Source organism: Aotus nancymaae, unplaced genomic scaffold (assembly GCF_030222135.1).
Source record: "Aotus nancymaae isolate 86718 unplaced genomic scaffold, 86718_ANA_hifiasm-v0.15.2.pri h1tg000064l_1, whole genome shotgun sequence".
Classification (NCBI taxonomy): Eukaryota; Metazoa; Chordata; class Mammalia; order Primates; family Aotidae; genus Aotus; species Aotus nancymaae.
In genome coordinates, this window is record NW_026988479.1 from 29,617,265 (window position 1) to 29,641,516 (window position 24,252).

At 44.8% G+C, this 24,252-nt stretch overlaps 1 pseudogene; it reads left to right on the forward strand.

Annotated features, from left to right (window-relative positions):
- Positions 1-23,785, forward strand: part of LOC110567052 (PEST proteolytic signal-containing nuclear protein-like) — an 81,605-nt pseudogene extending 57,820 nt beyond the window's left edge.
- Positions 23,786-24,252: the final 467 nt, after the last annotated feature.

The following is a 24,252-nucleotide window of genomic DNA, read 5'->3' on the forward strand; positions in this document are numbered from 1 at the left end:
ATAGTGGCAGGCACCTGTAATCCCAGCTACAGGAGGCTGAGACAGGAGAATCGCCTGAACCCAGGAGGCGGAAGTAGCAGTGAACTGAGATCGTGCCACTACACTCCAGCCTGGGTGACAGAGCAAGACTGCATCTCAAATAAATAAATAAATGAAGTTAACGTTCTGAGGCACTGGACTGAATAGCGTGTCCCCTCCAAATTCGGATGTTGAACTTACATTCCCCTCCTTGTAATGGGATGAGGAAATGGGGCCTTTGGAAGGTGATTAGGTTAAGAGGGTAGAGCCCTCCTCGATGGGATTAGTGCCCCCACATAAGAGACCCCAGGGAGCTCCCCCAGCCCTTCCACCGTGTGAGGATGCAGCAGGAAGACAGTCATTCATGAACCAGGAGTGGGCCTCACCAGACCCTAAACCTGCTAGTGCCTTATCGTGGACCTCTCAGCTTCCAGAACTTGGAGAAACAAAAGTGTGCTGTTTCGGCCACCCACTCTATAGCAGCCTCAACAGACTAAGGCAGGGCTTCAGTATATTAATTTGGTGTTGGGGTAGGGGGACACAATTCAACATCTCACAGCGTGGCAAAACCCCATCTCTACTAAAAATACAAAAATTTGTATTTTGGGGGAGCTCCCCACTGCTGATTTGGGGAGGGGAGGAGAGAGAATAGTCGTTGGCAATGTCCACCTCTCCCTAGCTCTAAGCCTTGAACAAACCATTTCACTTTCAAGGGCCTTGGCCTGCTCATCTGTGAAATGGACATGGTAATGCCACCAACACTGGGTAGAGAAGAGGTGCAATAACTCCATGTTCCCGTCCCTTTTACCTTTACACGATTTCAGAGCTGGACAGCATCCTTGGAACTCCGGTGTGCTCTCCCTTGCCACATATAGGTTCCCCCAAAAGTGAGAACTGCTTTCCACCTTGGAAGGGCCAGCTCTGATAGCCTTTTTTCTCCTTCATCTCCTCCTCCTCTCTCTTTCTTCTCCTTTTTCTTTTTTTTTTTTTTTAAGACAGAGTTTTGCTCTGTTGCTCAGGCTGGAGTGCAATGACACGATCTCGGCTCACTGCAACCTCTGCCTCCTGGGTTCAAGCAGTTTTCCTGCCTCAGCCTCCTGAGTAGCTATGATTACAGGCATGTGCCACCACACCCGGCTAATTTATTTTGTATTTTTGGTAGAGACAGGGTTTCACCATGTTGGTCAGGCTGGTCTCGAACTCCCGACCTCGTGATCCACCCACCTCAGCCTCCCAAAGTGCTGGAATTACAGGCATGAACCACTGCACCCAGCCCTTTCTCCTTTTTCTTTCTTCCTTCTTCTCTTCCTTGTTTTTGTTTTATTGATTCCCAAAGCTATCATTATTTGTTGTTATTGGCTACTACTTATTAAAGACATTGTGCCAAATGCTTTACAATCTTTATCTCATTTTATCCTCACAATAACCTTACAGGATAGGAACTACTAATATTCCCATTTTATAGATGAATAAACTGATGCTCGAAGAGTTTGGGTGAGGCCCAGAGGACAGAGCGAGGAGGCTAATGAGGGAAAGTGCAGAAGGCAGACCTCAGCTCCAAGGAAGAAAGGTCTTCCTCCCTCCCTGGCTGCCCTGGGGAGGGTGAAAGCAGAGGCTGCCCACTCTAGGGTGAAAGCAGAGGTAGGATGACGAGATGGCAAGAGTGGAAGAGGAGTTTTTGCACAGGGCTTAGGGGAGGCACTGAACTTGGCAACTTCTCAAATCCTTTTCACCTCGAAACTCAAAGCCCCAGCTGAGGAGAGACCCAAGGGGAAAGGAAGGGACTCTTGCAAACCCTCCCAAGTCAAGCTGCCTGGTCCCTCTCCTAGAGGCACAGCATATAGCAGGTACTCAATAAATATTAAATAAACAAATGCTTGTATCAATCCACTGCAGTCATAAAAATCTCTGCTGTTGCTGTGAGAGGACCATCTGCCAGGCATGGGCTAGGCTTCTCACCTAGAGTATCTCGTTTCATTTCCTCCTCTCACAAGCCCTTACCGGATAGGTGCTATTCTTATCCCCGTTTTACAGCTGAGAAAGCTGAGACCCAGTCTGCCTGACTCCAAAGCTCTTAACCACTCTGTTAGCAGATATCAAACCCCACCCACAAATTCATTTAACCATTCCAGCAGCCTTGGGTCCCCAGAAACCCCCAGCATACAGTGGATGTTTAATAAATACTTAATGAATCATTGAATTGATTCATGCATCAAACCTAATCTAGTGAGGTAGACATAGCAACCCAACAAACAACAAAATCTCTGGTTCCGTAAGAGTTCCCTAACCCAGTGCCTGGCACACAGTAGGCACTCAATCAATATTTGTGAAAAGAATGGCCCCCTAGCCCCTAATGTAAGCTCCTCTACACATAAATTTCAGCTCCAGGCACTTTGAAGTTCCCCCAGGGGACAGCTGCTTTTCCTGTTATCCGTGCCCCCCAGCCCCTCCTGGCCCCCTGGGCCCATCCAGGCCAGGGACCTGGGGCCGCCACAGCCAGGAGATAAGGATGATGGATAGCCAGCCTCCTGGCTCCACTGAAGCCTGGGGTTTCCTGGGAGCGGGAGACAGTCTAGTGATTCCAAAGCCCCTCGGAATTCGAGTGGAGAGAGCTCAAGGAGGGGGGTAGAGGCAGCAGCGGAGGCGTCCCTATCTCTTCAGAGATGCTGGACCCAACAGGAGGTTTCAGCACCCCCTGCCCGCCTTGATCTTCTTCCATGTTGACAAGGCTTCCTTTCAGCATGTGCTGGACACCAGGACCCATCACTGGAGCTTCCAGTGGGAGAGGGGCAGATGGCATCCTCGCTCCCCTCTCCTCCTTTCTTCCTCCCCTCCAGAATCTGGAAGCAGGGCAGGCTTCCTTCCCAGTTTGTAATTCAGGCCCTGCCATTAATTGAGCCCTTGGCAAATTAAAAAGTCACAAGTCTGGGCCTCAGTTTCCCCATTTGCAAAATAAGCGTTGGGGGAGGTGTTCCCTTCCAGCTCTGCTGAGACAGGATTCTAAGTAGCTAAGGAGGGAACCAGCTATTTGGCTGAATGCAGTAGCTGCTGTCTAGATGGTGAGGCCAGGCTTGCTCTTGGACCCAGGCAATAATAATAAACATGGGTTTGTTTAATTTAAAATCTCTGATCCCCAAACTGCTTCCTAGCTTTGGGTAGAAGCTGACCATGTTAGGTTTTGAAGGACTTCAAGAAATTAAAACCTATTAATTTATCTTTGTCCTTCCCTTCTCTCTGGACCTAAGTTTATTTTAAATTTAAAAAAATTGTTTTAACAGCAAACAATACTTGAATGTGTCTTCCTTGTTTAAAAAAAAAAAAAATGCGACACTGCACTCCAGCCTGGGCGGGACGACAGGAGACTTTGTCTCTACAAAAAAAAAAAAAAATGCTGATGAAGTTAAAATGCCCCAGACAAGTCTTATCCTGAACTATATTCCCCTTTCTTTCCAGAGGCCACACCATCATTTAGGGATGTATCCCCAACACTTCCACAACACCTCTTTATATGCCTGTCTACCCACAGATCCACACACACAGACTTGTCCTGTAGGAAATGGGATGTTTTTAAAGGAGTCATCTCACCCTGGGTGTGGCACCTTCCTTCCACCACTCAACCCTGGGGCCTGGAGACTCACCCATGCTGGAACACCAGTATCTATCTCCTTTCACCTCCTCAGAATACAGCTCAAGACTGGGCAGACCTGCCTTCCAGGTAAGCTCTGAGAAAATGGAAAGTTGGTCTATTTTGTTCACCACTGATTCCCAATGTCTGAAACAGAACTTGGCAGTAGTTACTCAATAACTACTGAATGAAGGAATGAAGAGATGAATAAATGAATGATTCAATGCATTTAACCCACCCACTCCTGGTGGATATGTCTTTTTTGTTTTTTTGTTTGTTTGTTCTTTTGAGATGGAGTTTTGCTCTTGTTTCCCAGGCTGGAGTACAGTGGCACGATCTTGGCTCACCGCAACCTCTGTCTCCCAGGTTCAAGTGATTCTCCTGCCTCAGCCTCCCGAGTAACTGAGATTACAGGCATGTGCCACCACACCCAGCTAATTTTGTATTTTTAGTAGAGACGAGGTCTCTCCATGTTGATCAGGCTGGTCTTGAACTCCCGACCTTAGGTAATCTGCCCGCTTCAACCTCCCAAAGTGCTGGGATTACTTACAGGCGTGAGCCACCTTGCCCAGCCCCTGGTGGATATGCCAACTGCTTCTATTAATAACTTTTTGGGCCAGACATGGTGGCTCATGCCTGTAATCTCAGCACTTTGGGAGGCCAAGGCGGGCAGATAAGAGATTAGGAGTTCAAGATCAGCCTGGCCAACATGGCGAAACCCTATCTCTACAAAAAATTCAAAAATTAGCCAGGTGTGGTGGCATATGCCTATAATCCCAGCTACTCGAGAGGCTGAAACAGGAGAATCACTTGAACCCAGGAGGCAGGAGTTGCAGTAAGCTGAGATCATGCCACTGTACTCCTGCCTGGACGACAGAGCAAGACTCCATCTCAAAAAATAATAACAATAATAACTTTTCACCAACACAAACACAAGCATCCCTGAATATGCCTCTCTATGTTCATTTTTGAGGAGCTGTAGCATGTGGGGGCTCCCCTAGAGCTCTAAAGGGCATTGTTTGAAATCATCTGGTTAGGCCAAAGTCTTCATTTCACCGGCAAGCACAGGGAGCCCAGTCAGGGCAAACAACTTGCCCCAAGATCACCTAGCACATTAGGGACTGAATGAATGGAATTTTGGGGATAGTCTGAATTTCTCTTCCTTCATTCACCCTCTTAGTGCTGACACTTTCTCTCTCCCACTACCCTACTGCATCCCAAAACTCCAGCCTATGTACCTCAGGAGGGGTGATTTTAGGGGCAGAAGTCTCATTCAGTCACATAGAGAAGGATGCTCCTACAGCATCAGGTGTCCAGGGTCTTAATCCCAGTGCCAAAGCGTTACTTTTCCTCCCTGAGCTTCCATTTCTCTAACCTGTAAAATTGACCTAGTGATGCTTGCCTAACTCTTGAAGTGAGGACAACAAGAAAGAGTTTGTAAAATGGAGAACAGGGGTAAGAATGTAAGAGAGGGCTAGTTCAGTTTAAAATACAGAATTTTGCCAAGCACAGTGGCTCACGCCTGTAATCCCAGCACTTTGGGAGGCCAAGGCAGGTGGATCACCTGAAGTCATGGGTTTGAGATCAGCCTAGCCAACATAGCAAAACCCCATCTCTACAAAAAAATAAAAAATGAGCCAGTGTGGTGGCATGCATCTGTAGTCCCAGCTACTCGGGAGGTTAAGACACAAGAATCGCTTGAACCGGGATGCGGAGGCTGCAGTGAGCTAAGATCGCACCATTGCACTCCAGCCTGGGCAACAGAGTGAGACCCTATCTCAAATAAACAAAAAAAAATTAGAATTTTGAAAAAATAAATTTTAGGCTGGGCACGGTGGCTCACACTTGTAATCTCAGCACTTTGGGAGGCTAAGGTGGGTGGATTGTTTGAGCCCAGTTTGAGACCAGCCTGGGCAATATGGTGAAACCCTGTCTCTACAAAACAAAAATTAGGCAGGTGTGGTAGCATGTGCCTGTAGTCCCAGCCACTCTGGAGGCTAACTAGAGTGGAAGGCTAGCTTGAGCCCGAAAGGCAGGGCTGCAGTGAGTCACGATCATCCCACTGCACTCCAGCCTGGGCGAAAGAGCAAGACTCTGTTTCAAAAAAAACCCAAAACAAAATTCAGGTTAAAAGATAAGATATGTTTCCACTTTTATAAAAAGGAAAAAGATATGTATCTGTGTGTGTGTGTGTGTGTGTGTGTGCGCGCGTGTATATATATATACACACACATACAATTATATATAATGTGTATATATAATTATGTTTGAGTGTTTGTATAAGTATAGAAAAGTGATGGCAGTTACCAACTGCAGAGAAGGAAGAGAAGGCTAGTTTCTAACATTTTCTTGTTACACTTGCTTTTGTTTGCTTTGGTAAAAGCTTGACAAAACAAAAGACATATTTACATATTAAGTATGTAACCTCAAAATAACAAAAAAAAGTAACAAAAATAATAAGACAAATACTGCTCTAGAAAAAAAAAATCACACCAAAGGCAACAAATAATCCATTTACAGAAGTAAAAATACAAATAGTGAAACAAAAAAAAAATAGTTAAATCTTAGAAGGATCAAATAGAAGCAAATTAAGAGAACAATACAATTCTCTTTTGCCTATCAAATTGTAAGAAATGATATTAAATAAAGGCCACCGTGTTTTCACTTTGGGTACTGGTGATGGAGATTAGCTGGAAGGTGGGGACCCTGTGCCCCTCACAGTGATGACATGTCCTTCCTGTGCTGCCCCCCGGCACTCTGATAGAGCCATCTCGAGGTCAAGGAGACAGGTCAGTCTCCCTTCCCTTGGCTTCCACCTCCTTCCCATCATGGAGACCAACTGTGGCGTCCTCTGGCCCACTGCCCCCGCCAGAAACACTCTACCCTCATCAGAACTAAATCCCCCTTCCTCTGATAAAAGAGTCCTGTATCCTGTGACACAACCAGAAATGATTGGTAAGGTGCCTGGTGCATGAAGACTATCCCCAAAGGAACTGCTAGATTCAGAACAGAGAATCCAGTAGTGGGGTCAGAGGTCATCTCTGTTAAGTCCCTCAGTCTAGGTAAAACTATCCCCATAAGGCTTTATTTTGGTAGGTTTTTATGCAAATACAATAGTACACTAGAAAAAGCCATTAGCAGTCATCTGGCCCAATAGGTTTATTTTACATAAGGGGAAACAAGAATAGGAACCTTCTGTATCTAGAAGCAAGGTCTCTTGACTCCCAGTCTAGTGCTCTTTCTGCTCAGACTCATTGAGGCTACATATTTTTTTGTTCACTGAATCTATTCCTTTAATTTCTGTATATCAAAATCCGTCTCCCTGATTATAGCTAAAAATCTTGCTTGCTCACTTAGGGAAGGAAGGGTTCCTGAGGTTTTATACATTCATAGTGTAGATCATATATTTAAAAGGAGAAAAGATATAGTCCTGATACAGTAATAACAAATAGCATTTTTTTTTTCAAACAGGATCTTGCTTTGTTGCCCAGGCTGCAGTTCAGGGGCTCAATCATAGCTTACTGCAGCCTCAACCTGCCAGGTTCTCAATCCTCCTGTCCTCCTGCCTCAGCCTCCCAAGTAGCTGGGATGACAGGTGAATGCCACCACACTTCTTTTTGTTTGTTTAATTTGTAGTAGAGATGAGGTCTCCCTATTTTTCCCAGACTGATCTCAAACTCCTGGGCTCGAACAATCCTCCTGCCTCAACTTCCAAAGTGCTGGATAATAGGCATGAGCCACCACATCCAGCATAAATAGCATTAATTTAAAATTAGTGAGTATCTGAGAGGCCAAGACAAGAGGATCACTTGAGGCCAGGAGTTTGATATCAGCCTGGGCAATACAGCAAAACTGACTCTACAAAAGAAAAATAAACGAAAACAAAATCCTGGCACTGTGGCCCATGCTTACAGTCCCAGCTACTAGGGAGCCTGAGACAGGAGGATTTTGAGTCCAGGAGTTTGAGCTTACAGCGGGCTGTAGTTGAGCCACTGCACAGAAGCCTGGGCAACAGAGCAAGACTCTGTCTCAAAACAAAAAAAAAAGTAAATATCAATCAAAAAATAATAAAATTAAAAATCATTTAAAATAAAAAATTGTAGGCCGGGCGCAGTGGCTCACGCCTGTAATCCCAGCACTTTGGGAGGCTGAGGCAGGTGGATCACGAGGTCAGGAGTTCGAGACCAGCCTGGCCAACATGGCGAAATCCCATCTCTACTAAAAATCCAAATAAATTAGCCGGGTGTGGTGGTGGCACACCTGTAATCCCAGCCACTCAGGAGGCTGAGGTAGGAGAGTTGCTTGAACCTGGGTGGCCGAGGTTGCAGTGAGCCAAGATCAAGCCACTGTACTCCAGCCTGGGCAACAGAGCGAGACTCCACCTCAAAAGAAATAAAAATAAATTAAAAACTGTTAAATAAAAAACATTACAATTCCCTTGATTGTATCGTAGAGTACAAATGCAAAATACAGGGGGCTGTTAACTTGCTTGACACACTGCCTTTGTCTTTATTTTACCTGGAGCATCCCCTTGACCAAGATCTGCTTAGAGGGAGATGAAGGAAGGGTGGAAAATGCACCAGGCAGGCAGGAGTGGAACCTCTGTCTATCCCAGGAATCACTCTGAGTACTTACCTGCCTCCTGACTGAAAATGTGCCTTGGTATTAAGCAGATACTATTTTAAAATTCTTAAGAAAAGACTATAAAATGGTGATTAAAAGCAGGCATATGCAGGCTGGGCGCATTGGCTCAGCCTGCAATCCCAGAACTTTGGGAGGCTGAGGTGGGCAGATCATTTGAGGTCAGGAGTTCGAGACCAGTCTGACCAACATGGTGAAACCTTGTATCTATTAAAAACACAAAAAAATTAGCCAGGCGTGGTGGCACATACCTGTAGTCCCAGCTACTCGGGAGGCTGAGGCAGGAGAATTGCTTGAGCCTGGGAGACAGAGGTTGCAGTGAGCCGAGATTGCACCACTGTACTCCAGCCTGGGAGACAGAGCGAGATTCCATCTCAAAAAAAAAAAAAAAAAAAAAAAAAGGTAGGAGTGGGCAAACGTTTTCGGTAAATAACCAGAGAGCAAATATTTCCAACTTTGTGAGTCGCAGCTTCTGTTTGCAGTGATTCAGCTCTACTATTCTAGTTCGGAAGCAGTCAGCGACAGTACATAAACAAATGAGCATGGCTGTTTTCAATAAAACTTTATTCACAAAAATAAGCTGTGGGCAGGATTTGGCACACAGGCAATAATTTGCCAAGTCCTGGTTAAGAGTATGGGTCTGGGACGCAGACCCGAATTGGAATTCCAATTCTTTACTTGTGAGCCCCTGAGCAACTGATATAATCAGTAGAGACTCATCTGTAGGATGCAGATAATTGTACCTGGTCATAGAGCAGCTACTCAGTGAGACACCACTCAGCTCAGGCATGCTGTAGGTGCTCAGTAAGTGGGATTAGACCGATAAACTACATTCTCCTTGGATTAAGGAGACTGGGTTCTGACTCTTGTTTGTTTTTTTGAGACATGGTCTCCCTCTGTCACCCAGGCTAGAGTGCAGTGGTGCAATCTCGGCTCACTGCAGCCTCTGCCATCCAGGCTCAAGCGATCAGCCTCCAGAGCAGCTGGGACCACAGGTATGTGGCATCACACCCAGCTAAGTTTTAAATTTTTTTATACAAACAGGGTTTTCCCATGTTGGCCAGGCGGGTCTTGAACTCCTGGACTCAAGTGATCTGCCCACTTCGGCCTCCCAAAGTACTACGATTACAAGTGTGAGCCACTGTGCCCAATTGTGTTCTGATTCTAAATCAATTATGGCTGCCAGCCATTTAACCTTGGGCGAGTAGGATGCATAACAGCTCCAAAACTCTTGTCTTCTCGCCCTGTAAAATGGGAAGAGAAACTCATCTGTTGCTAGGACATTTACATGCATCACATTACTTAACTCTCACAACAGAATCTCGTAGTTGTTTCTATCCTCATTTACAGGAGAAGAAACTAAGTCACAGAGAGGTGAAGGGTCATTTAACTAGTAAGAGATGAAAACCAGATATTTAAACAGGGACTTTTTGGCTTCAAAGCTTATGGTCTTTCCTTCCACTCAGGCACGTTGCCTCCTTAGAAAATGAGAAGAGTAAAAGGTGTAGGGCTTCCTGAAGTACTCCAGTCCATACAACCATAAATTCCTGCATATCTACCTGGTACATGAGTCTCCTCCCAACATCCCTGCCCAGCTTCTACTTCCACACTCTCGAGAGATGGGCAGCACTGACTACGATTAGATCTTGGATTGAATAGATCTCCACCCTGTCACTTCCACCCATGAATCAAATGCTGTTTGAGGACCACCCCCCAACCTTTTATCATCTTCATTGCACTTCCACCCAGGGGACACAGCATGGAGGCCCCCTGCCTTCCTGCTGCTCTGCCCTGGAACTGTCTCATGTGTCTATAGTCCTGGAAGACTGTGGCGCCCAAAGCTGCGTTCCTGCCCAGCGGGCTTAGATGTTGCAAGGGTGAGTCAGCTCATGCCCATGATAACATCTGCACAGCCCGCCTGGGAGGCAGGCAGTTCTTGAATTAGAGGGATGGGTTTGGGACACAGAGGAGCCTATTCTGTCCCTGATGAGCCTGCCCCTCAGGCAAGGAATGGGGGCTGGGAGAACAACAGGAAGAAAGGCCCCCCAGCTCTCTGAGAACCTCCCAAAGGAGTCTCTCCATCTGACTCAAAGAAACCAGGTCTTTAGAAAACTGCCTGGAGAAGTGGGATTGGAGGGAGTGGCCAGGAAGGGGACAAGGTCATTGTGGAAATGTGCTCTGTGTTTTCTGAGGCTGAGAGGCTGGGAAGGTCTGATGACACCAATGTGATCATTCAGAAGGCACTGGATCTTCCCAGCTGCTTGGCTGAGGCATTGGGCTGGAGCTAGGATACCTGGGTTCTAGTCCCAATTCTGTTGAAAAACTCCTGTGATACTGAACCAATCCTGTCTCCTCTCTGGGCCTCAGTCTTCCCATCTGCCAGGTGACTGGGTGGGGCTCCTTCAGCCCCTCAGAGGGATGGTGTGGCAGAGTGGCAGGAGCTCGGAGCTCTGGTCAGACAGCCCTGTGTAAGAATGCAGCTCTGCCTCTTCCTAGCTCTTTGTGCACAAGTTACTTAACTCCCGGAACCCTGGTTTGCTCATCCGTAAAATGAGATAATGAGAAAGTGCTTCATGTGCCTGGGTCTAGTCAGTGCTCAATAAACAGTGGTTGGTCTCATGGCTATCTAAGGGTTCACCCGCCTCAACATCCCTATGAGTGGCAGTGGGAGAGATTAGGTACATAAGTGGGGTGGGGCTGCTGGAAAGACCCCGAATGATCCCCAGGGCCAGCTTTGAGGGTCACTGGAACTCCGGCTGCCTCTGCTCTCTGTGCACTTCCTGCATGCTCCTCCCTCCCTGTCTGTCCCCGCTCAGGATCTCTCCCTAGTCCAGATGCCTTTTCTGCTCCATCGATTCAGTCCTGCTCAGCCCCTTAGGGCTCTGCTTGTGCCATCTCCCCTAGAGCCCCCTCCCTGACCTCTTCCACCTCTGGAGTCCTACAGCCTGTCTTTCTGAAGCACGTGCTTGGTAGCGGCCACCTTATATTTTGTATTATCTGGTGGGTAAAGTTGAACTACAGACTGGGCCAGTTTACCCATTAAGCACAGTATCAAGGTCCACAGTAAGTTTAGTGGTCCATGAAAATGGTTTACTATTCATATCTTTTTAAATCGGAAGAGAAAAAGGAATATAATAATAATTAATATGTAACAATGAATCCAACTTAGATTCACAAAACAATGGTAAATATTTTAAAATACTTTCAGGCCGGTTGCGGTGGCTCACGCCTGTAATCCCAGCACTTTGGGAGGCTGAGACAGGCAGATCACTTGAGGCAGGGAGTTCAAGATCAGCCTGACCAACATGGAGAAACCTCATCTCTACTAAAAATACAAAATTCGCTGGGTGTAGTGGTGCATGCCTGTAATCCCAGCTACTTGGGAGGGTGAGGCAGGAGAATCACTTGAACCAGGGAGGTGGAGGTTGTGGTGAGCCGAGATCGTGCCACCCTACTCCAGCCTGGCAAAAGAGCAAGACTTCGTCTCAAAAAAAAGAAAAGGAAAGACTCCTCCACTCATTGGCAGGGGGCGGCTGGAGAGAGGCCAGAAACCAAGGTGATTCTATGGGTCTCTGGATTCCAAGGAGCCTCTCCTCTGAACCCCTAAGCCCCCACCACACCCACCCACCCACACACACACACACACACACACACACACACACACACACACACACACACACACACGCCCTCCTCAACATCCCCCAGTTTCCCCCATTGGAGGCCTGGTGTTGGTTCAAGTCAAGTGGAGATAACCTCTCCCAGCGATGTGTAAACATCCAGTGGCCGTCCAGGGCAGAAGAATGTGGAAATTGATTTTTTTTCCCTCTGAGGGCTGCACATCTTCTGCTGGACTGTGTCAAAGTTGCAGTGGCCTGAGGTCCTTGGGGTCCCCATCTGTGTGTGCCCTGATGTTTTCTCGCTGTGGATGACATCTCCAGCCCTAACAAAGAAGCCTTCTCAGACGGCTGCGACCCCACTCTCTCTCAGCACACGCCTTTTCCCGAGCCACACACCTTCTGTGGCTCGCAGCCAGGGCTTGCCAGCTGGGGTTCGCCCTTCCTTCAGAAGGGTGTTAAAAGGGGTCGGGAGATTTTATGTGGAGACAAGTGGTTTGAATTTAGGGGGAGGACACAGGGGAGCTCATTAGAAAGCCCAGTTGTGGTAAAGAGATATTTGTTTTATCCTACTTTTTAGAAAACCAGATCTTAGAAAAATAGCACTGAGCTTGAAATGAAACAACACCTTTTTTTTTCTCCCTCAGCTACAATTTGTTTTTAGGTTTAAAAGGAAAAAAAAACCCTTTCTTCAAAAATTTGGTCAAAAGAATCAAGCAGAAATGCGCTAAACTTCCATCCAAACAGAAAACGAGACAGATGGTCCTCCCGGCCACTCCGGGGTTGTGGGTTTGCACGTCCTCCCTGCGCACCCTCAGCTCCGAGTAAGTGAAAGGGAGGCAGACACCGAGTGGCTTAGAGGGTTAGTAGACCCGGCTGCCCACCCTGCACTCAAAACACAGTGTTGCTAGCTGTTACCAATGTTTGGAAAGAGAAGAAAAAAATGAATCCCACCTCCTATCTTTATTCTTCTTGCTATTTGCCCATAATCTAGAAATACCAGGATGATTTCTGGGTATGTTTGAAGTGGCCTGGAATTCACTTTTGGAATTAGAGACTGTGTCACCGAATGACACAATACTCTTGCACAGCCAGCATGCATGGGCATGTGTGCACGTGCACACACACACACTCGGCGCTGCACAAATGCCACCTTCCTCACACGGCCCTCTCCTCAGCCCTCCACGCAAACTCCACTTCTCTTCCTCGGGACTTGCAGGGAACTTGGCAGGTCCTCTTTCCTGGAGCTAATTATGCTCGGCCTCACATCGGAACCACTTGTGCAAATGAAAATCCCCTCCAATCGTCAGGAGAAAATTCAAAGGCCCCTTCACATGGACAACAAAGAACAAAAGTATTAAAATGTCTTAGAGTCGGGTGAGCGCGGTGGCTGATACCTGTAATACCAGCATTTTGGGAAGCCAAGGCAAATGGATCACGAGGTCGGGAGATTGAGACCATCCTGGCCAACATGGTGAAACCCTGTCTCTATTAAAATACAAAGCTGGGCATGGTGGCATGAGCCTGTAGTCCCAGCTACTCAGGAGGCTGAGGCAGGAGAATCGCTTGAACCCAGGAGGCAGAGGTTGCAGTGAGCTGAGATTGTGCCACTGCACTCCAGCCTGGGTGACAGAGCAAGACTCTGCCTCAAAAAAAAAAAGTCTTAGAGTCAAAGGCACCAACAGAACCTCTTCACAGGGCTATTGTGAGAATTCAATGCCTGTAGCTTGGCCCATGATATAGTGACCCCTCATTGCAAATATTACAAGTATTTGCTGCAATGCATTATGGCAGGAAAGAAAATGCTTAAGGCTGTCACTTTTCAGCCAAGCTCCTTCCTTTCCTGTAACAAAATTAAGACAGTACCATATTGGGAGCCCTTGGGTCTGTGTTCCCAGTGACACACCTTTGGGGACCAACCAAGCAGCCGAAGACCATACATAGAACACGGAAATTGAAGGGATTATTCAGAATTCAAGTAATACTTGATAATTGTTGTTATGTTATTAATTTTATGGCTGGATCCTAAGTCATTAACCTGTGGAGTTGTTGACTCCATGCTGAAAAATATCTCAGAAGCTCAGTTCTGACCTTCCCCGGCATCTCCCTAATGGACGGCCATTCAGCTTTCTAAACCCTTCCACCATCGACTCAGGGAGGAGTGAGAAGGTACGTTCTGGTGATGAGCTGAAATCTGTCTTCCTGCAACACCCACCCACTGGTGACCCACTTCTGCCCCTCAGGACTCCTTAAGTCTGCTGCTCCTCATCTGTGGGGAGCATTGAGTTTTGTGGAAACAGCTCTCCTGCCCCCACCTCCCAAACCCCAAGTCCTTTCAAGTCCAAAGTGAAAAATGTTAGAAAAGGAAAGAAAACTCTCCCTTATCATTGTGGTTCAGACGAATTCCCAGGAGATGTGTGCATCTGATGTTTTTATTTGGCAAAAATAGGCTGAGTTGCTGCCCAGTCCTGAGTCTGTGGGCTCAAGCGTCACATCTCTCCATGCGTGTGGAAAGATGGAGACACCCATGTCTCCTCTTGCTTTTGGCCAGTTCTCCCAAGGCATGTCCAGATGAGAGAAATCCCCATCTCAAAGAAGGGACTAGGAAAGGATCCAAATGGGGTCAGGAGGACTGGGTTCCCCGTGAACAAGCTGTGACCTTAGGAAAGCGCCTCCCTGTGACTCAGTTTCCCCATTTCTTTAAAGGATGGAGTGATTCCTGAGAGCCTTTCTGGACATAAAGTTAGGACAAAGAAAAGGAGTGTGATGTCTCTGGGCAGAGGTGCCTGATGCTGGGCTTCCATGGCAACCGTGTTCTCCATCTCTGACGTTCTCCTACATCCGAGGGGAGTTGCTGCTGCTCCTCCTGCCTGGATGGCCCTTTCTTGCTTTTCATAAGACTCCTCTCCCCTCTGACTCCTCCCCTCCTCTAGTCCTGAAGGTTTTGGTGGCCACCTCCAAACAAGCTGGTCTCTCCTGCACCCTACGGCTTTCCTCCAAGGCCAGTGGCCTTCAGAGACTATTTTATTTCATTTGATGTGTTTGTTAACATCTGTTCCCACTAGTAGGCACTCCATGAGGACAGGAGCCCTGTCTGCCTTATTTACTGCTACATCCCTTGCCCCCAGTACGGGATCTGGCATCTAGAAGGCATTCAGTGCAAGTTGAATGAATGAACAAATTAATTAATTCATGAGTCAATGGACCTGACTGGTGGTTTCCTGTGGGCCATGTCCCTCCTACCAGTCACTTCATTCTCTTTTCTGCTTCTCTGCCTCCCTTCTCTCCTCCTCCTCCTTTGTCCATAGCTGTCATTTGTATTCCAGCTGTTTTACTCCTGTTCTTCTCTCTCCTCCTCTCTACCTGTTCCCTTCGCATGCTCCCTTCAAGGTCAGTGTGTGCCCTGTTACCAGCACCTCCCTGAAGCCTGGAAGGATAGGTTCAGATCAAGGGCCCTCTGCCCCTTCAAGCACCTAAGCCCCTCATTCACCTGGTGCCCTGCCATTCACTGCAGACTTTTCTGGATAGGTTCCTAGCCACAGTCTCTGGAAGGGGCAGAGCAGGCATACATAAAATGCGCCACTTCCGGCGTACAGTGGTGCTAGGCCCAAGTTACTGAGAGGTAGCTGTAGATCGAAGTCTTCAAGGCTAAGTTAGTGTAGTCTAAATACACTAAACCAGTGAATGGGGAGCTGCATGCCAGTCCCCGACCCCAGGTCACTAGGCTTCCCTGTACTCCATGAACTCTGATTTGCTGTTTTTAGCTTTTCTTATGAAACCTATCTATTCAAATGTAAACCAAAAAGAATAGTACGATGGACACCTACATACCCATTTCACAGCCAAGGGTAATGTCTTAGACCTTCATTGGCTATCGTTCTAATCTCCAGGATGAGTCTGTATGTCTGTTTCTTAGACCTCAGATTTGTAGGGTCAAGCTAACCACCTCCTCTGTTCATGGCATATTACCAGTCAGTCCATGCTGCCTGAATTTTACAGATTTATTTTCTCTCTTCCCATTTATCCTTATCACTCATTCCCATTCTCACATGCGACACACACACACACAACACAACACACACACACAACACACATATACAAAGGCAAGTGTTATATTGGCTTAATGTACACCTTTTAAAAAGGAAATATGCGTCATCATTGTGTGTGTGTGTGTGTGTGTGTGTGTGTGTGTATTTAAGTTCTGTGATACATGTGCAGAATGTGCAGGTATGTCACATAGGTATACATGTGCCATGGTGGTTTGCTGCACCCATCAACCCATCATCTAGATTTTAAGCCCCACATGCATTAGATATTTGTCCTAATGCTCTCCTTCCCCTTGACTCCCATTCCCCGACAGGTCCAGTGTGTGATGTTCCCCTCCCTATGTCCATGTGTTCTCATTGTTCAACTCCCACATGAGTGAAAACATGCAGTGTTTGGCTTTCTGTTCCTGTGTAGGTTTGCTGAGAATGATGGTTTCCAGCTTCATCCATGTCCCTGCAAAGGACACGAACTCATTCTTTTTTATGGCTGCGTAGTATTCCATGGCATATATGTGCCACATTTTCGTTATCCAGTCTATCATTGATGGGTTGGTTCCAAGTCTTTTGTGTGTGTTTTTTTGTGGTAAAATATACACAACATAAAGTTTATCATTTTAACCATTTTTTTTTTTTTGAAATGGAGTTTCACTCTTGTTGCCCAGGCTGGAGTGCAATGGCGTAATCTCGGCTCACAGCAACCTCCACCTCCTGGGTTCAAGCGATTCTCCTGTCTCAGCCTCCTGAGCAGCTGGGATTACAGGCATCTGCCAACATGCCCAGCTAATTTTGTATTTTTTACTAGAGATGGAGTTTGTCCATGTTGGCCAGGCTGGTCTCGAACTCCCGACCTGAGGTAATCCACCCACCTTGGCCTCCCAAAGTGCTGGGATTACAGACATGAGCCACCACACCTGGCCTCATTTTAACCATTTTTAAGGATGTTATTCAGTGACATTAAGTACATTCATGATGTTATGTAACTATCACCACTATCCATCTCCAAAACTTTTCCATCACCCCAAACAGAAACTCCATACCATGAAGCAATAGCTCCCCATTTCCCCCACCCTTGACCCCCAGTAACCACCATCCTACTTTCCCTATGAATGAAATTTCTCTATGAATTTCTAGATACCACTTATAAGTGGAATCATATAATATATGTCCTTTTGTGTCTGGTTTATTTCATTTAGCATAATATTTTCGAGGTTAATCAATATTGTAGCACATATTAGGCCATTCCTCTTTAAGGCTGTATGATATTTCATTGTATGTACAGCAGTGCCCCTTATCTGCATTTTACTTTCTGTGGCTTAGGTTACCCACAGTCAACCACAGTTCAAAAATATGTGGAAAATTCCAGAAATAAAAAATTTATAAGTTCTGGCCAGACATGTTGGCTCACACCTGTGATCCCAGCGCTTGGGGAGGCCAAGGTGAGCAGATCACCTGAAGTCACAAGTTCGAGACCAGCCTGGCCAAAATGGTGAAACCCTGTCTCTACTAAAAATAAAAAAAATTAGCCAGGCATGGTGGTGGGCGCCTGTAATCCCAGCTACTTGGGAGGCTGAGGCAGGAGAATCACTTGAACTCAGGAGGCAGAGGTTGTAGTGAGGTTGTAGTGATCACACCATTGCACTCCAGCCTGGGAGACAAAAGTGAGACTTTGTCTCAAAAAAAAAAACTTTATAAGTTTCAAGTTGCATGCCATTCTGAGTAGCATGATAAAATCTCATGATGTGCCACTTCATCCCAGCCAGGACAATGAGTCATCTCTTAGTACAGCATATCCGTACTATACAGTATGTATACATAAGGAAAAAACCCAGCGTATATAAGGTTTGGTACTATCCTAGTTTCAGGCATCCACTGGGGGATCTTGAAATGTATCTTTGAGGATTAGGGGGTATGTACATGCCAGATTTTGTGTTTCTATTAAAATGTTGACAGACACTTGGCTGGCTTCTGTATTTTGGCTATGGTGAAAATGAACACTATTGCTATCAACAGTGTTGTACAAGTATCTGTTTGAGTCTCTGTTTTCAATTATTTTGGGTGTATACCTAGGAGTGGGATTGTTGCATCATATTGTAACTCTGTTTTAACTTTCTGAGGAACTGCCAAAGGGTTTTTCACAACAGCTGAACCCTCTTCCATTCCCACTAGCAATGCCCAAGTTCCAATTTTTCCACATCCCTGCCAACACTTGTTATTTTCCATTTTCTGGTTTTTGTTTTTTTAATAATAGACATCCAAGTGGATATGAAGCGGTATCTCATTGTACTTTTGATTGGCATTTCCCTAGTGACGAATGATGTTGCGTATCTTTTTTTTTTTTTTTTATGGAGGCATCATTTCAGAATAAGGTACAATTGCATCTTTTTTTTTGAAAGAAAGAAAGAAAAAAAATGAAGAAGAGGAAGAAAAAGGAAGAGAAAGAGAGAGAGAGAATGGGAGTATTGCTTTCTTGCCCAGGCTAGAATGCAGTTTAGTAATGGGTATTGAAAACCTCTTTTATACCAATAATTATACTTGATGTAAACAGGAAGGAATAAGGGAAGAAAATAACAAGCAAGCAGCCAACCAATATTTCATTTAAACCTATGAAATACTATGCGATTACTGAGGAGTGATTTACTTCCAATTATGTAGTCACTTTTGGAATAGGTGTGAGGTGGTAATGTATGTTTTGTGTATTTGAAGTGGAGAGTTCTGTAAATGTTTATTAAGTTTACTTGTTCCGGGTCTGAGTTCAAGTCCTGGATGTCCTTGTTAATTTTCTGTCTCATTGATCTATAAAATCGTTAGCTCTTCTTGTTACATTGATCCTTTTGCCATTATATAATGTCCTTCTTTGCCTCTTTTGCTCTTTGTTGCTTTAAAGTCTACTTTATCAGAGGCCAGAATTGCATCTCCTGCTTTTTATTTATTTGTTTATTTTTACTCTCTGATTGGTTGATAAATCTTCCTCCTTCTCTTTGTTTTGAGTCTTTGTGTGTCGTTGCATGTGAGATGGGTCTGGATGCAGCATACCAATGGGTTTTGGCTTTTTATCCAATTAGAATATATATATAGGTTTAATACTGGCATTTGATGCTAGCTGGCTGTTTTGCCCATTAGTTAGTGTAAATTTTTCATTGTGTTAATGCTCTTTGCTTATTGATATATTTTTGGAAAGGCTGATATTGGTTGTTCCTTTATATGTATAGTGCTTCTTTCAGAAGCTCTTGTAAAGCAGGCCTGGTGGTGGTGAAGTCTCTAAGTACTTGTTTGTTTGCAAAAGATTTAATTTTTCCTTCGATTATAAAGCTTAGTTTGGCTGGATAGGAAATTCTGGGTTGAAAGTTCTTTTCTTTAAGGATGTTAAATATTGGTCCCCACTCTTTTCTGGCTTGTAGGGTTTCTGCTGAGAGATCTGCTGTAAGTCTGATAGGTTTCCCTTTATGGGTAACCTGACCTTTCTCTCTGGCTGCCCTTAGTATTTTCTCCTTCATTTCAACCCTAATAAATCTGGCAATTATGTGCCTTGGGGTTGGTCTTCTTGAAGAATATCTTTGTGGTGTTCTCTGTATTACCTGGAGTTGAATATTACCCTGCCTTGCCAGGTTGGGAAAGTTTTCCTGAATGATATCCTGAAGAGCATTTTCCAACTTGGATTCATTCTCTTCGTCACATTCAGGTACACCTATCAAATGTAAATTAGGTCTTTTCACATAGTCCCATATTTCCTGGAGACTTTGCTCATTCCTTTTCATCCTTTTTTCTGCATTCTTGTCTTCTCGTTTCATTTCACTGAGCTGGTCCTCGACTTCTGATATCCTTTCTTCTGCTTGATCAATTCGACTGTTTAAACTTGTGCATGCTTCGTGAAGTTCTCGTGTTGTGTTTCTCAGCTCCATCAATTCACTTATATTCTTCTCTAAATTGTCCATTCTCGTTAACATTTCATCAAACCTTTTTTCAAGGTTCTTAGTTTCTTTGCATTGGGTTAGAACAAGTTCTTTTAATTCACAGAAGTTTCTTATCACCCACGTTTTGAAACCTGCTTCTGTTATTGGAACACACTCGTAATCTATTAAGCCTTGTTCCGTTACTGATGAGGAATTGCGATGCCCTGTAGAGGGAGAGGCATTCTGGTTTTGAGTATTCTCTGCCTTTTTACGCTGGTTTCTTCCCTTCATTATATATTTATCCGTCTGTCATCTTTGTAGTTACCGACTTTCTAACTAAGTCTCTGAGCTGACGTCCAACTTGTTGATTCCCAGTGCCGAAATCTGAGCAATCCACTGTGCCGGCCAAAACAGCGGTGTTAAGATTGATGGTGCTTATCTGCCCGGGAATCTCCGGACTCTGCACCAAGAACTGGCGTGCTAAGGCGCCAGCAAAACCGCCACGCCGGCCACAAGAGTCGCCCTGGCAACCCGTGGGGCTCCTCTGCTGGGAATCTCCTAGTCCGTGAGCAACAAATATTCGTCTGAAAGTGTGGCGTCCTCTCGTTCTCCGCGCTTTCACTGGGAATTACCAGCCCGAGCGGCTAGTGATCAGCCATCTTGGATCTCTCTCGATGTTGCGTATCTTTTCATGTGCTTAGTGGCCATTTATATATCATCTTCAGAGTTATGTCTATTCAAGTCCTTTGCTCCTATTTTTTTTTTTTTTTTTTTGAGACAGGATCTTGATCTGTTGCCCAGGCTGGAGTGCAGTGGCTAGATCATAGTTTATTGTAACCCCAAACTCCTGGGCTCAAGCAGTTCTCCTGCCTCAGCCTTCTCAGTTGCTAGGACTATTGGCATTTGTCACTATAAATCGCTGATTTTTTTTTTTTCAATTTTTTTTTAAGAGATAGAGTCTTGGCTGGGCATGGTGGCTCATGCCTGTAATCTCAGCACTTTGGGAGGCCAAGGCAGGCAGATCATCTGAAGTTGGGGGTTTGAGACCAGCCTGATCAATATAGTGAAACCCATTCTCTACTAAGAAAACAAAAATTAGTCAGTCTGTGGTGGTGTGCACCTGTAATCCCAGCTACTCAGGAGGCTGAGGCAGGAGAATTGCTTGAACTTGGGAGGTGGAGGTTGCAGTGAGCTGAGATTGTGCCACTGAATTCCAGCCTAGGCAACAGAGGGAGATCCTGTCTCAAAAAGGAAAAAAAAGAGAGAGATGGAATCTCACTATGTTGCCCAGGCTGGTCTCAAACTCCTGGCCTCAAGTGATCCTCCTACCTCAGTCTTCCATAATGCTAGGATTCCAGGCGTGAGCCACCATTTTTAATTGGGTTGTTTGGTTGTTTGTTGTTAAATTGCAGATGTTCTTTGTATATTCTGGATGTTACTCCCTTATCAGATATGTGATTTGCAAATATTTTCTTCTATTCTGTGAGTTTTGCTCCCTTGATAGTGAGAGAAAACCTTCAATGCACAAAAGTTTTTAATTTTGTGGTAAAGTCTGGTTTGTTTGTGACATGTGTGTCCTGTGCTTTTGGTGTCCTATTTAAGAAATCAACACCAAATACAAGCTCATGAAGCTTTTCCCCTATATTTTCTTCAAAGAGTTTTATAGTTTTAGCTATTAAGTTTAGGTCTTTGATCCATTTTGAGTTAATTTTTATGTATAATGTAAGGTAAGGCTCCAACTTCATTATTTTGCATGTGGATATCCTGTTTTCCCAGTACCATTTGTTGAAAAGATTGTTCTTTTCCCATTGAATGGTCTTGGGACCTTTGTCGAAAATCAGTTGGCCATATAATGTGAGGGTTTATTTCTAAACCCTGTATTCTTTTCCATTGGTCCATATATCTATGTTTATGCCATATTGGGTTTTGTTTGTTTGCTTGTTTTTGTTAGTAGAGACAAGGTTTCGATATGCTGCCCAAACTCATCTCAAACTCCTGGACTGAACTCGCTTCAGCCTATCAAAGTGCTGGGATTATAGGTGTAAGCCACCATGCCCAGCCAATATCATACTGTTTTGATTACTATGGCTCTGTAGTATGTTTTGAAATCAGGAAGTATCAGCCAGGCACAATGGCTTACACCTGCAATCCCAGCACTTTGGGAGGCCAAGGCAGGTTGAACTCAGGAGTTTCAAACTAGCCTGGGCAACATAGTGAGAACTGGTCTCTACAAAGGCTCATGCCTGGCTAGTTTTTCTGTTTTTTAATTTTTTGGGGCAGGATGTGTGTGGTGGCATGCACCTGTGGTTCCAGCTACTTGGGAGGCTGAGGTGGAAGGATGGCTTGAATCTGGAAGTTTGAGGCTGCAATGAGCCATGTTCATACCACTGCACTCCAGCTTGGGCAACAGAACAATACCCTGACAAAAAAAAAAAAAAAAACTATATGAATTTTAGGATGGGTTTTTTTATTTCTGCAAAAAATGTTTTTGAGATTTTGATAGGGATTGCTTTGAATCTATGTATGGTCATGTATTTTTAAGTCATGTGATTGCTACTGTGTAATTGCTGTATCTCTTTTCATTCCACTTTTTTTTTTTTTTTTTTTTTTGAGATGGAGTCTCGCTCTGTCACCCAGGCTGGAGTGCAGTGGTGCAATCTCAGCTCACTGCAACCTCCGCCTCCCAGGTTCTAGCGATTCTTCTGCCTCAGCCTCCCAAGTAGTTGGGACTACAGGTGCACCCCATCACGCCTGGCTAATTTTTGCATTTTTAGTACAGACAGGGTTTCACCATGTTGGTCAGGCTGGTCTTGAACTCCTGACCTCGTGATCTGCCCATTTTGGCCTCCCAAAGTCCTGGGATTACAGGCGTGAGCCACCATGCCCAGCCCACTCTACTTTTAAGATATATTTATGGGGTGTCGTGACGTCCTTGGCGTGGCTGCAGGGGAGGCTGCGGCGGGGAAAACGGCGGACGGGAAGGCGGGGAGAGGAGAAGCCCGAAAAGTCGCAGCGAGCTGGAGCCGCCGGAGGACCTGAAGAAGAAGCAGAAAAACCTGTGAAAACTAAGACTGTTTCTTCCAGTAATTGAGGGGAAAGTTCCAGTCACAGCGCTGAGAAGCGATCAGCTGAAGAAGAAGCTGCAGACCTCCCAACAAAGCCTACAAAGATCTCCAAGTTTGGATTTGCCATAGGTAGTCAGACGACAAAGAAAGCATCAGCCATATCCATCAAACTTGGATCAAGTAAGCCTAAGGAAACTGTTCCAGCTCTTGCTCCTAAAACACTTTCAGTAGCAGCAGCTTTTAATGAAGATGAAGATAGTGAACCAGAAGAAATGCCTCCAGAAGCAAAGATGAGGATGAAGAATATTGGAAGGGATACACCAACATCAGCTGGACCAAACTCTTTCAATAAAGGAAAGCATGGGTTTTCTGATAACCAGAAGCTATGGCAGCGAAATATAAAATCTCATCTTGGAAATGTCCATGACCAAGACAATTAAATGATGTTTTGAAATTGGGGCGTGGGGTAGGTGTAAAGTTAAAAGGAACAGTTTCCTTTTTTAAAGAACGGTATAAGACTATATTTGAAGCCGCTTTTTTTCTTCTTTTTCATTTTTTTAAAAGATTGAGTGGTACACTAATAAATGAGAGTTTGAAATTAGAGGTAATTTATGTTTTATATACAGATTTCAAGACATTTGCTAATTTTGTAGTTTCATGTGATTAGTTTCCAAAGGCTACAGATAGTAAAGAAATCAGAAATGGCACCTTTTTAAGAATTGCATATTTTTTTAGACACAACGATTAGCACATTAAGAGGGAAGCAAAAAGTTATTGTCTATTTAAAACTGCAAGCAGTTACTCTCTTAACTCCCTTATTACCAAAACTTGTCTGGCTCCCAGGAACAGCCTTATAGAGAGAGGGAGTATTGTATTGGGAGGAAAATGTTAATGAACTATTGACTGAAAGTAAATTTAGATCAAATTAAAATACAGCTTTTTTCCTTTTGGGCATTTGTTTTGTTTCAAGTCATCATAAACTAGGTATTGCATTTATAGGATACAGACGCTTAGCTCTTAAAAGAGTTTTTTTTAAATGTAAACTGTTGAATATTTGAACTAGCCCACTTCACCTTAATGGGTCTTGTCTATCTTCATAGTCTTCAAAGAAAAACCATTTGCTACCAAAGTAAATCAGTATTTTCAATGTGCTTCTCTTGTTTTTTGTTTATCAGCTAGTTCCTGTAAGCATTTCCACCAGAACTTGAGGCAAATCATAAGGAAGCTGTTTCTTTTAAAATACAAACCACCACCAAAAACTTAAATGTACATACTGCTTAAGTATTTGGCTGTTTTTACTTTTTAAAGGGTGTCAACACCAAAAAAAAAAAAAAAAATTAACATTGTATGAAG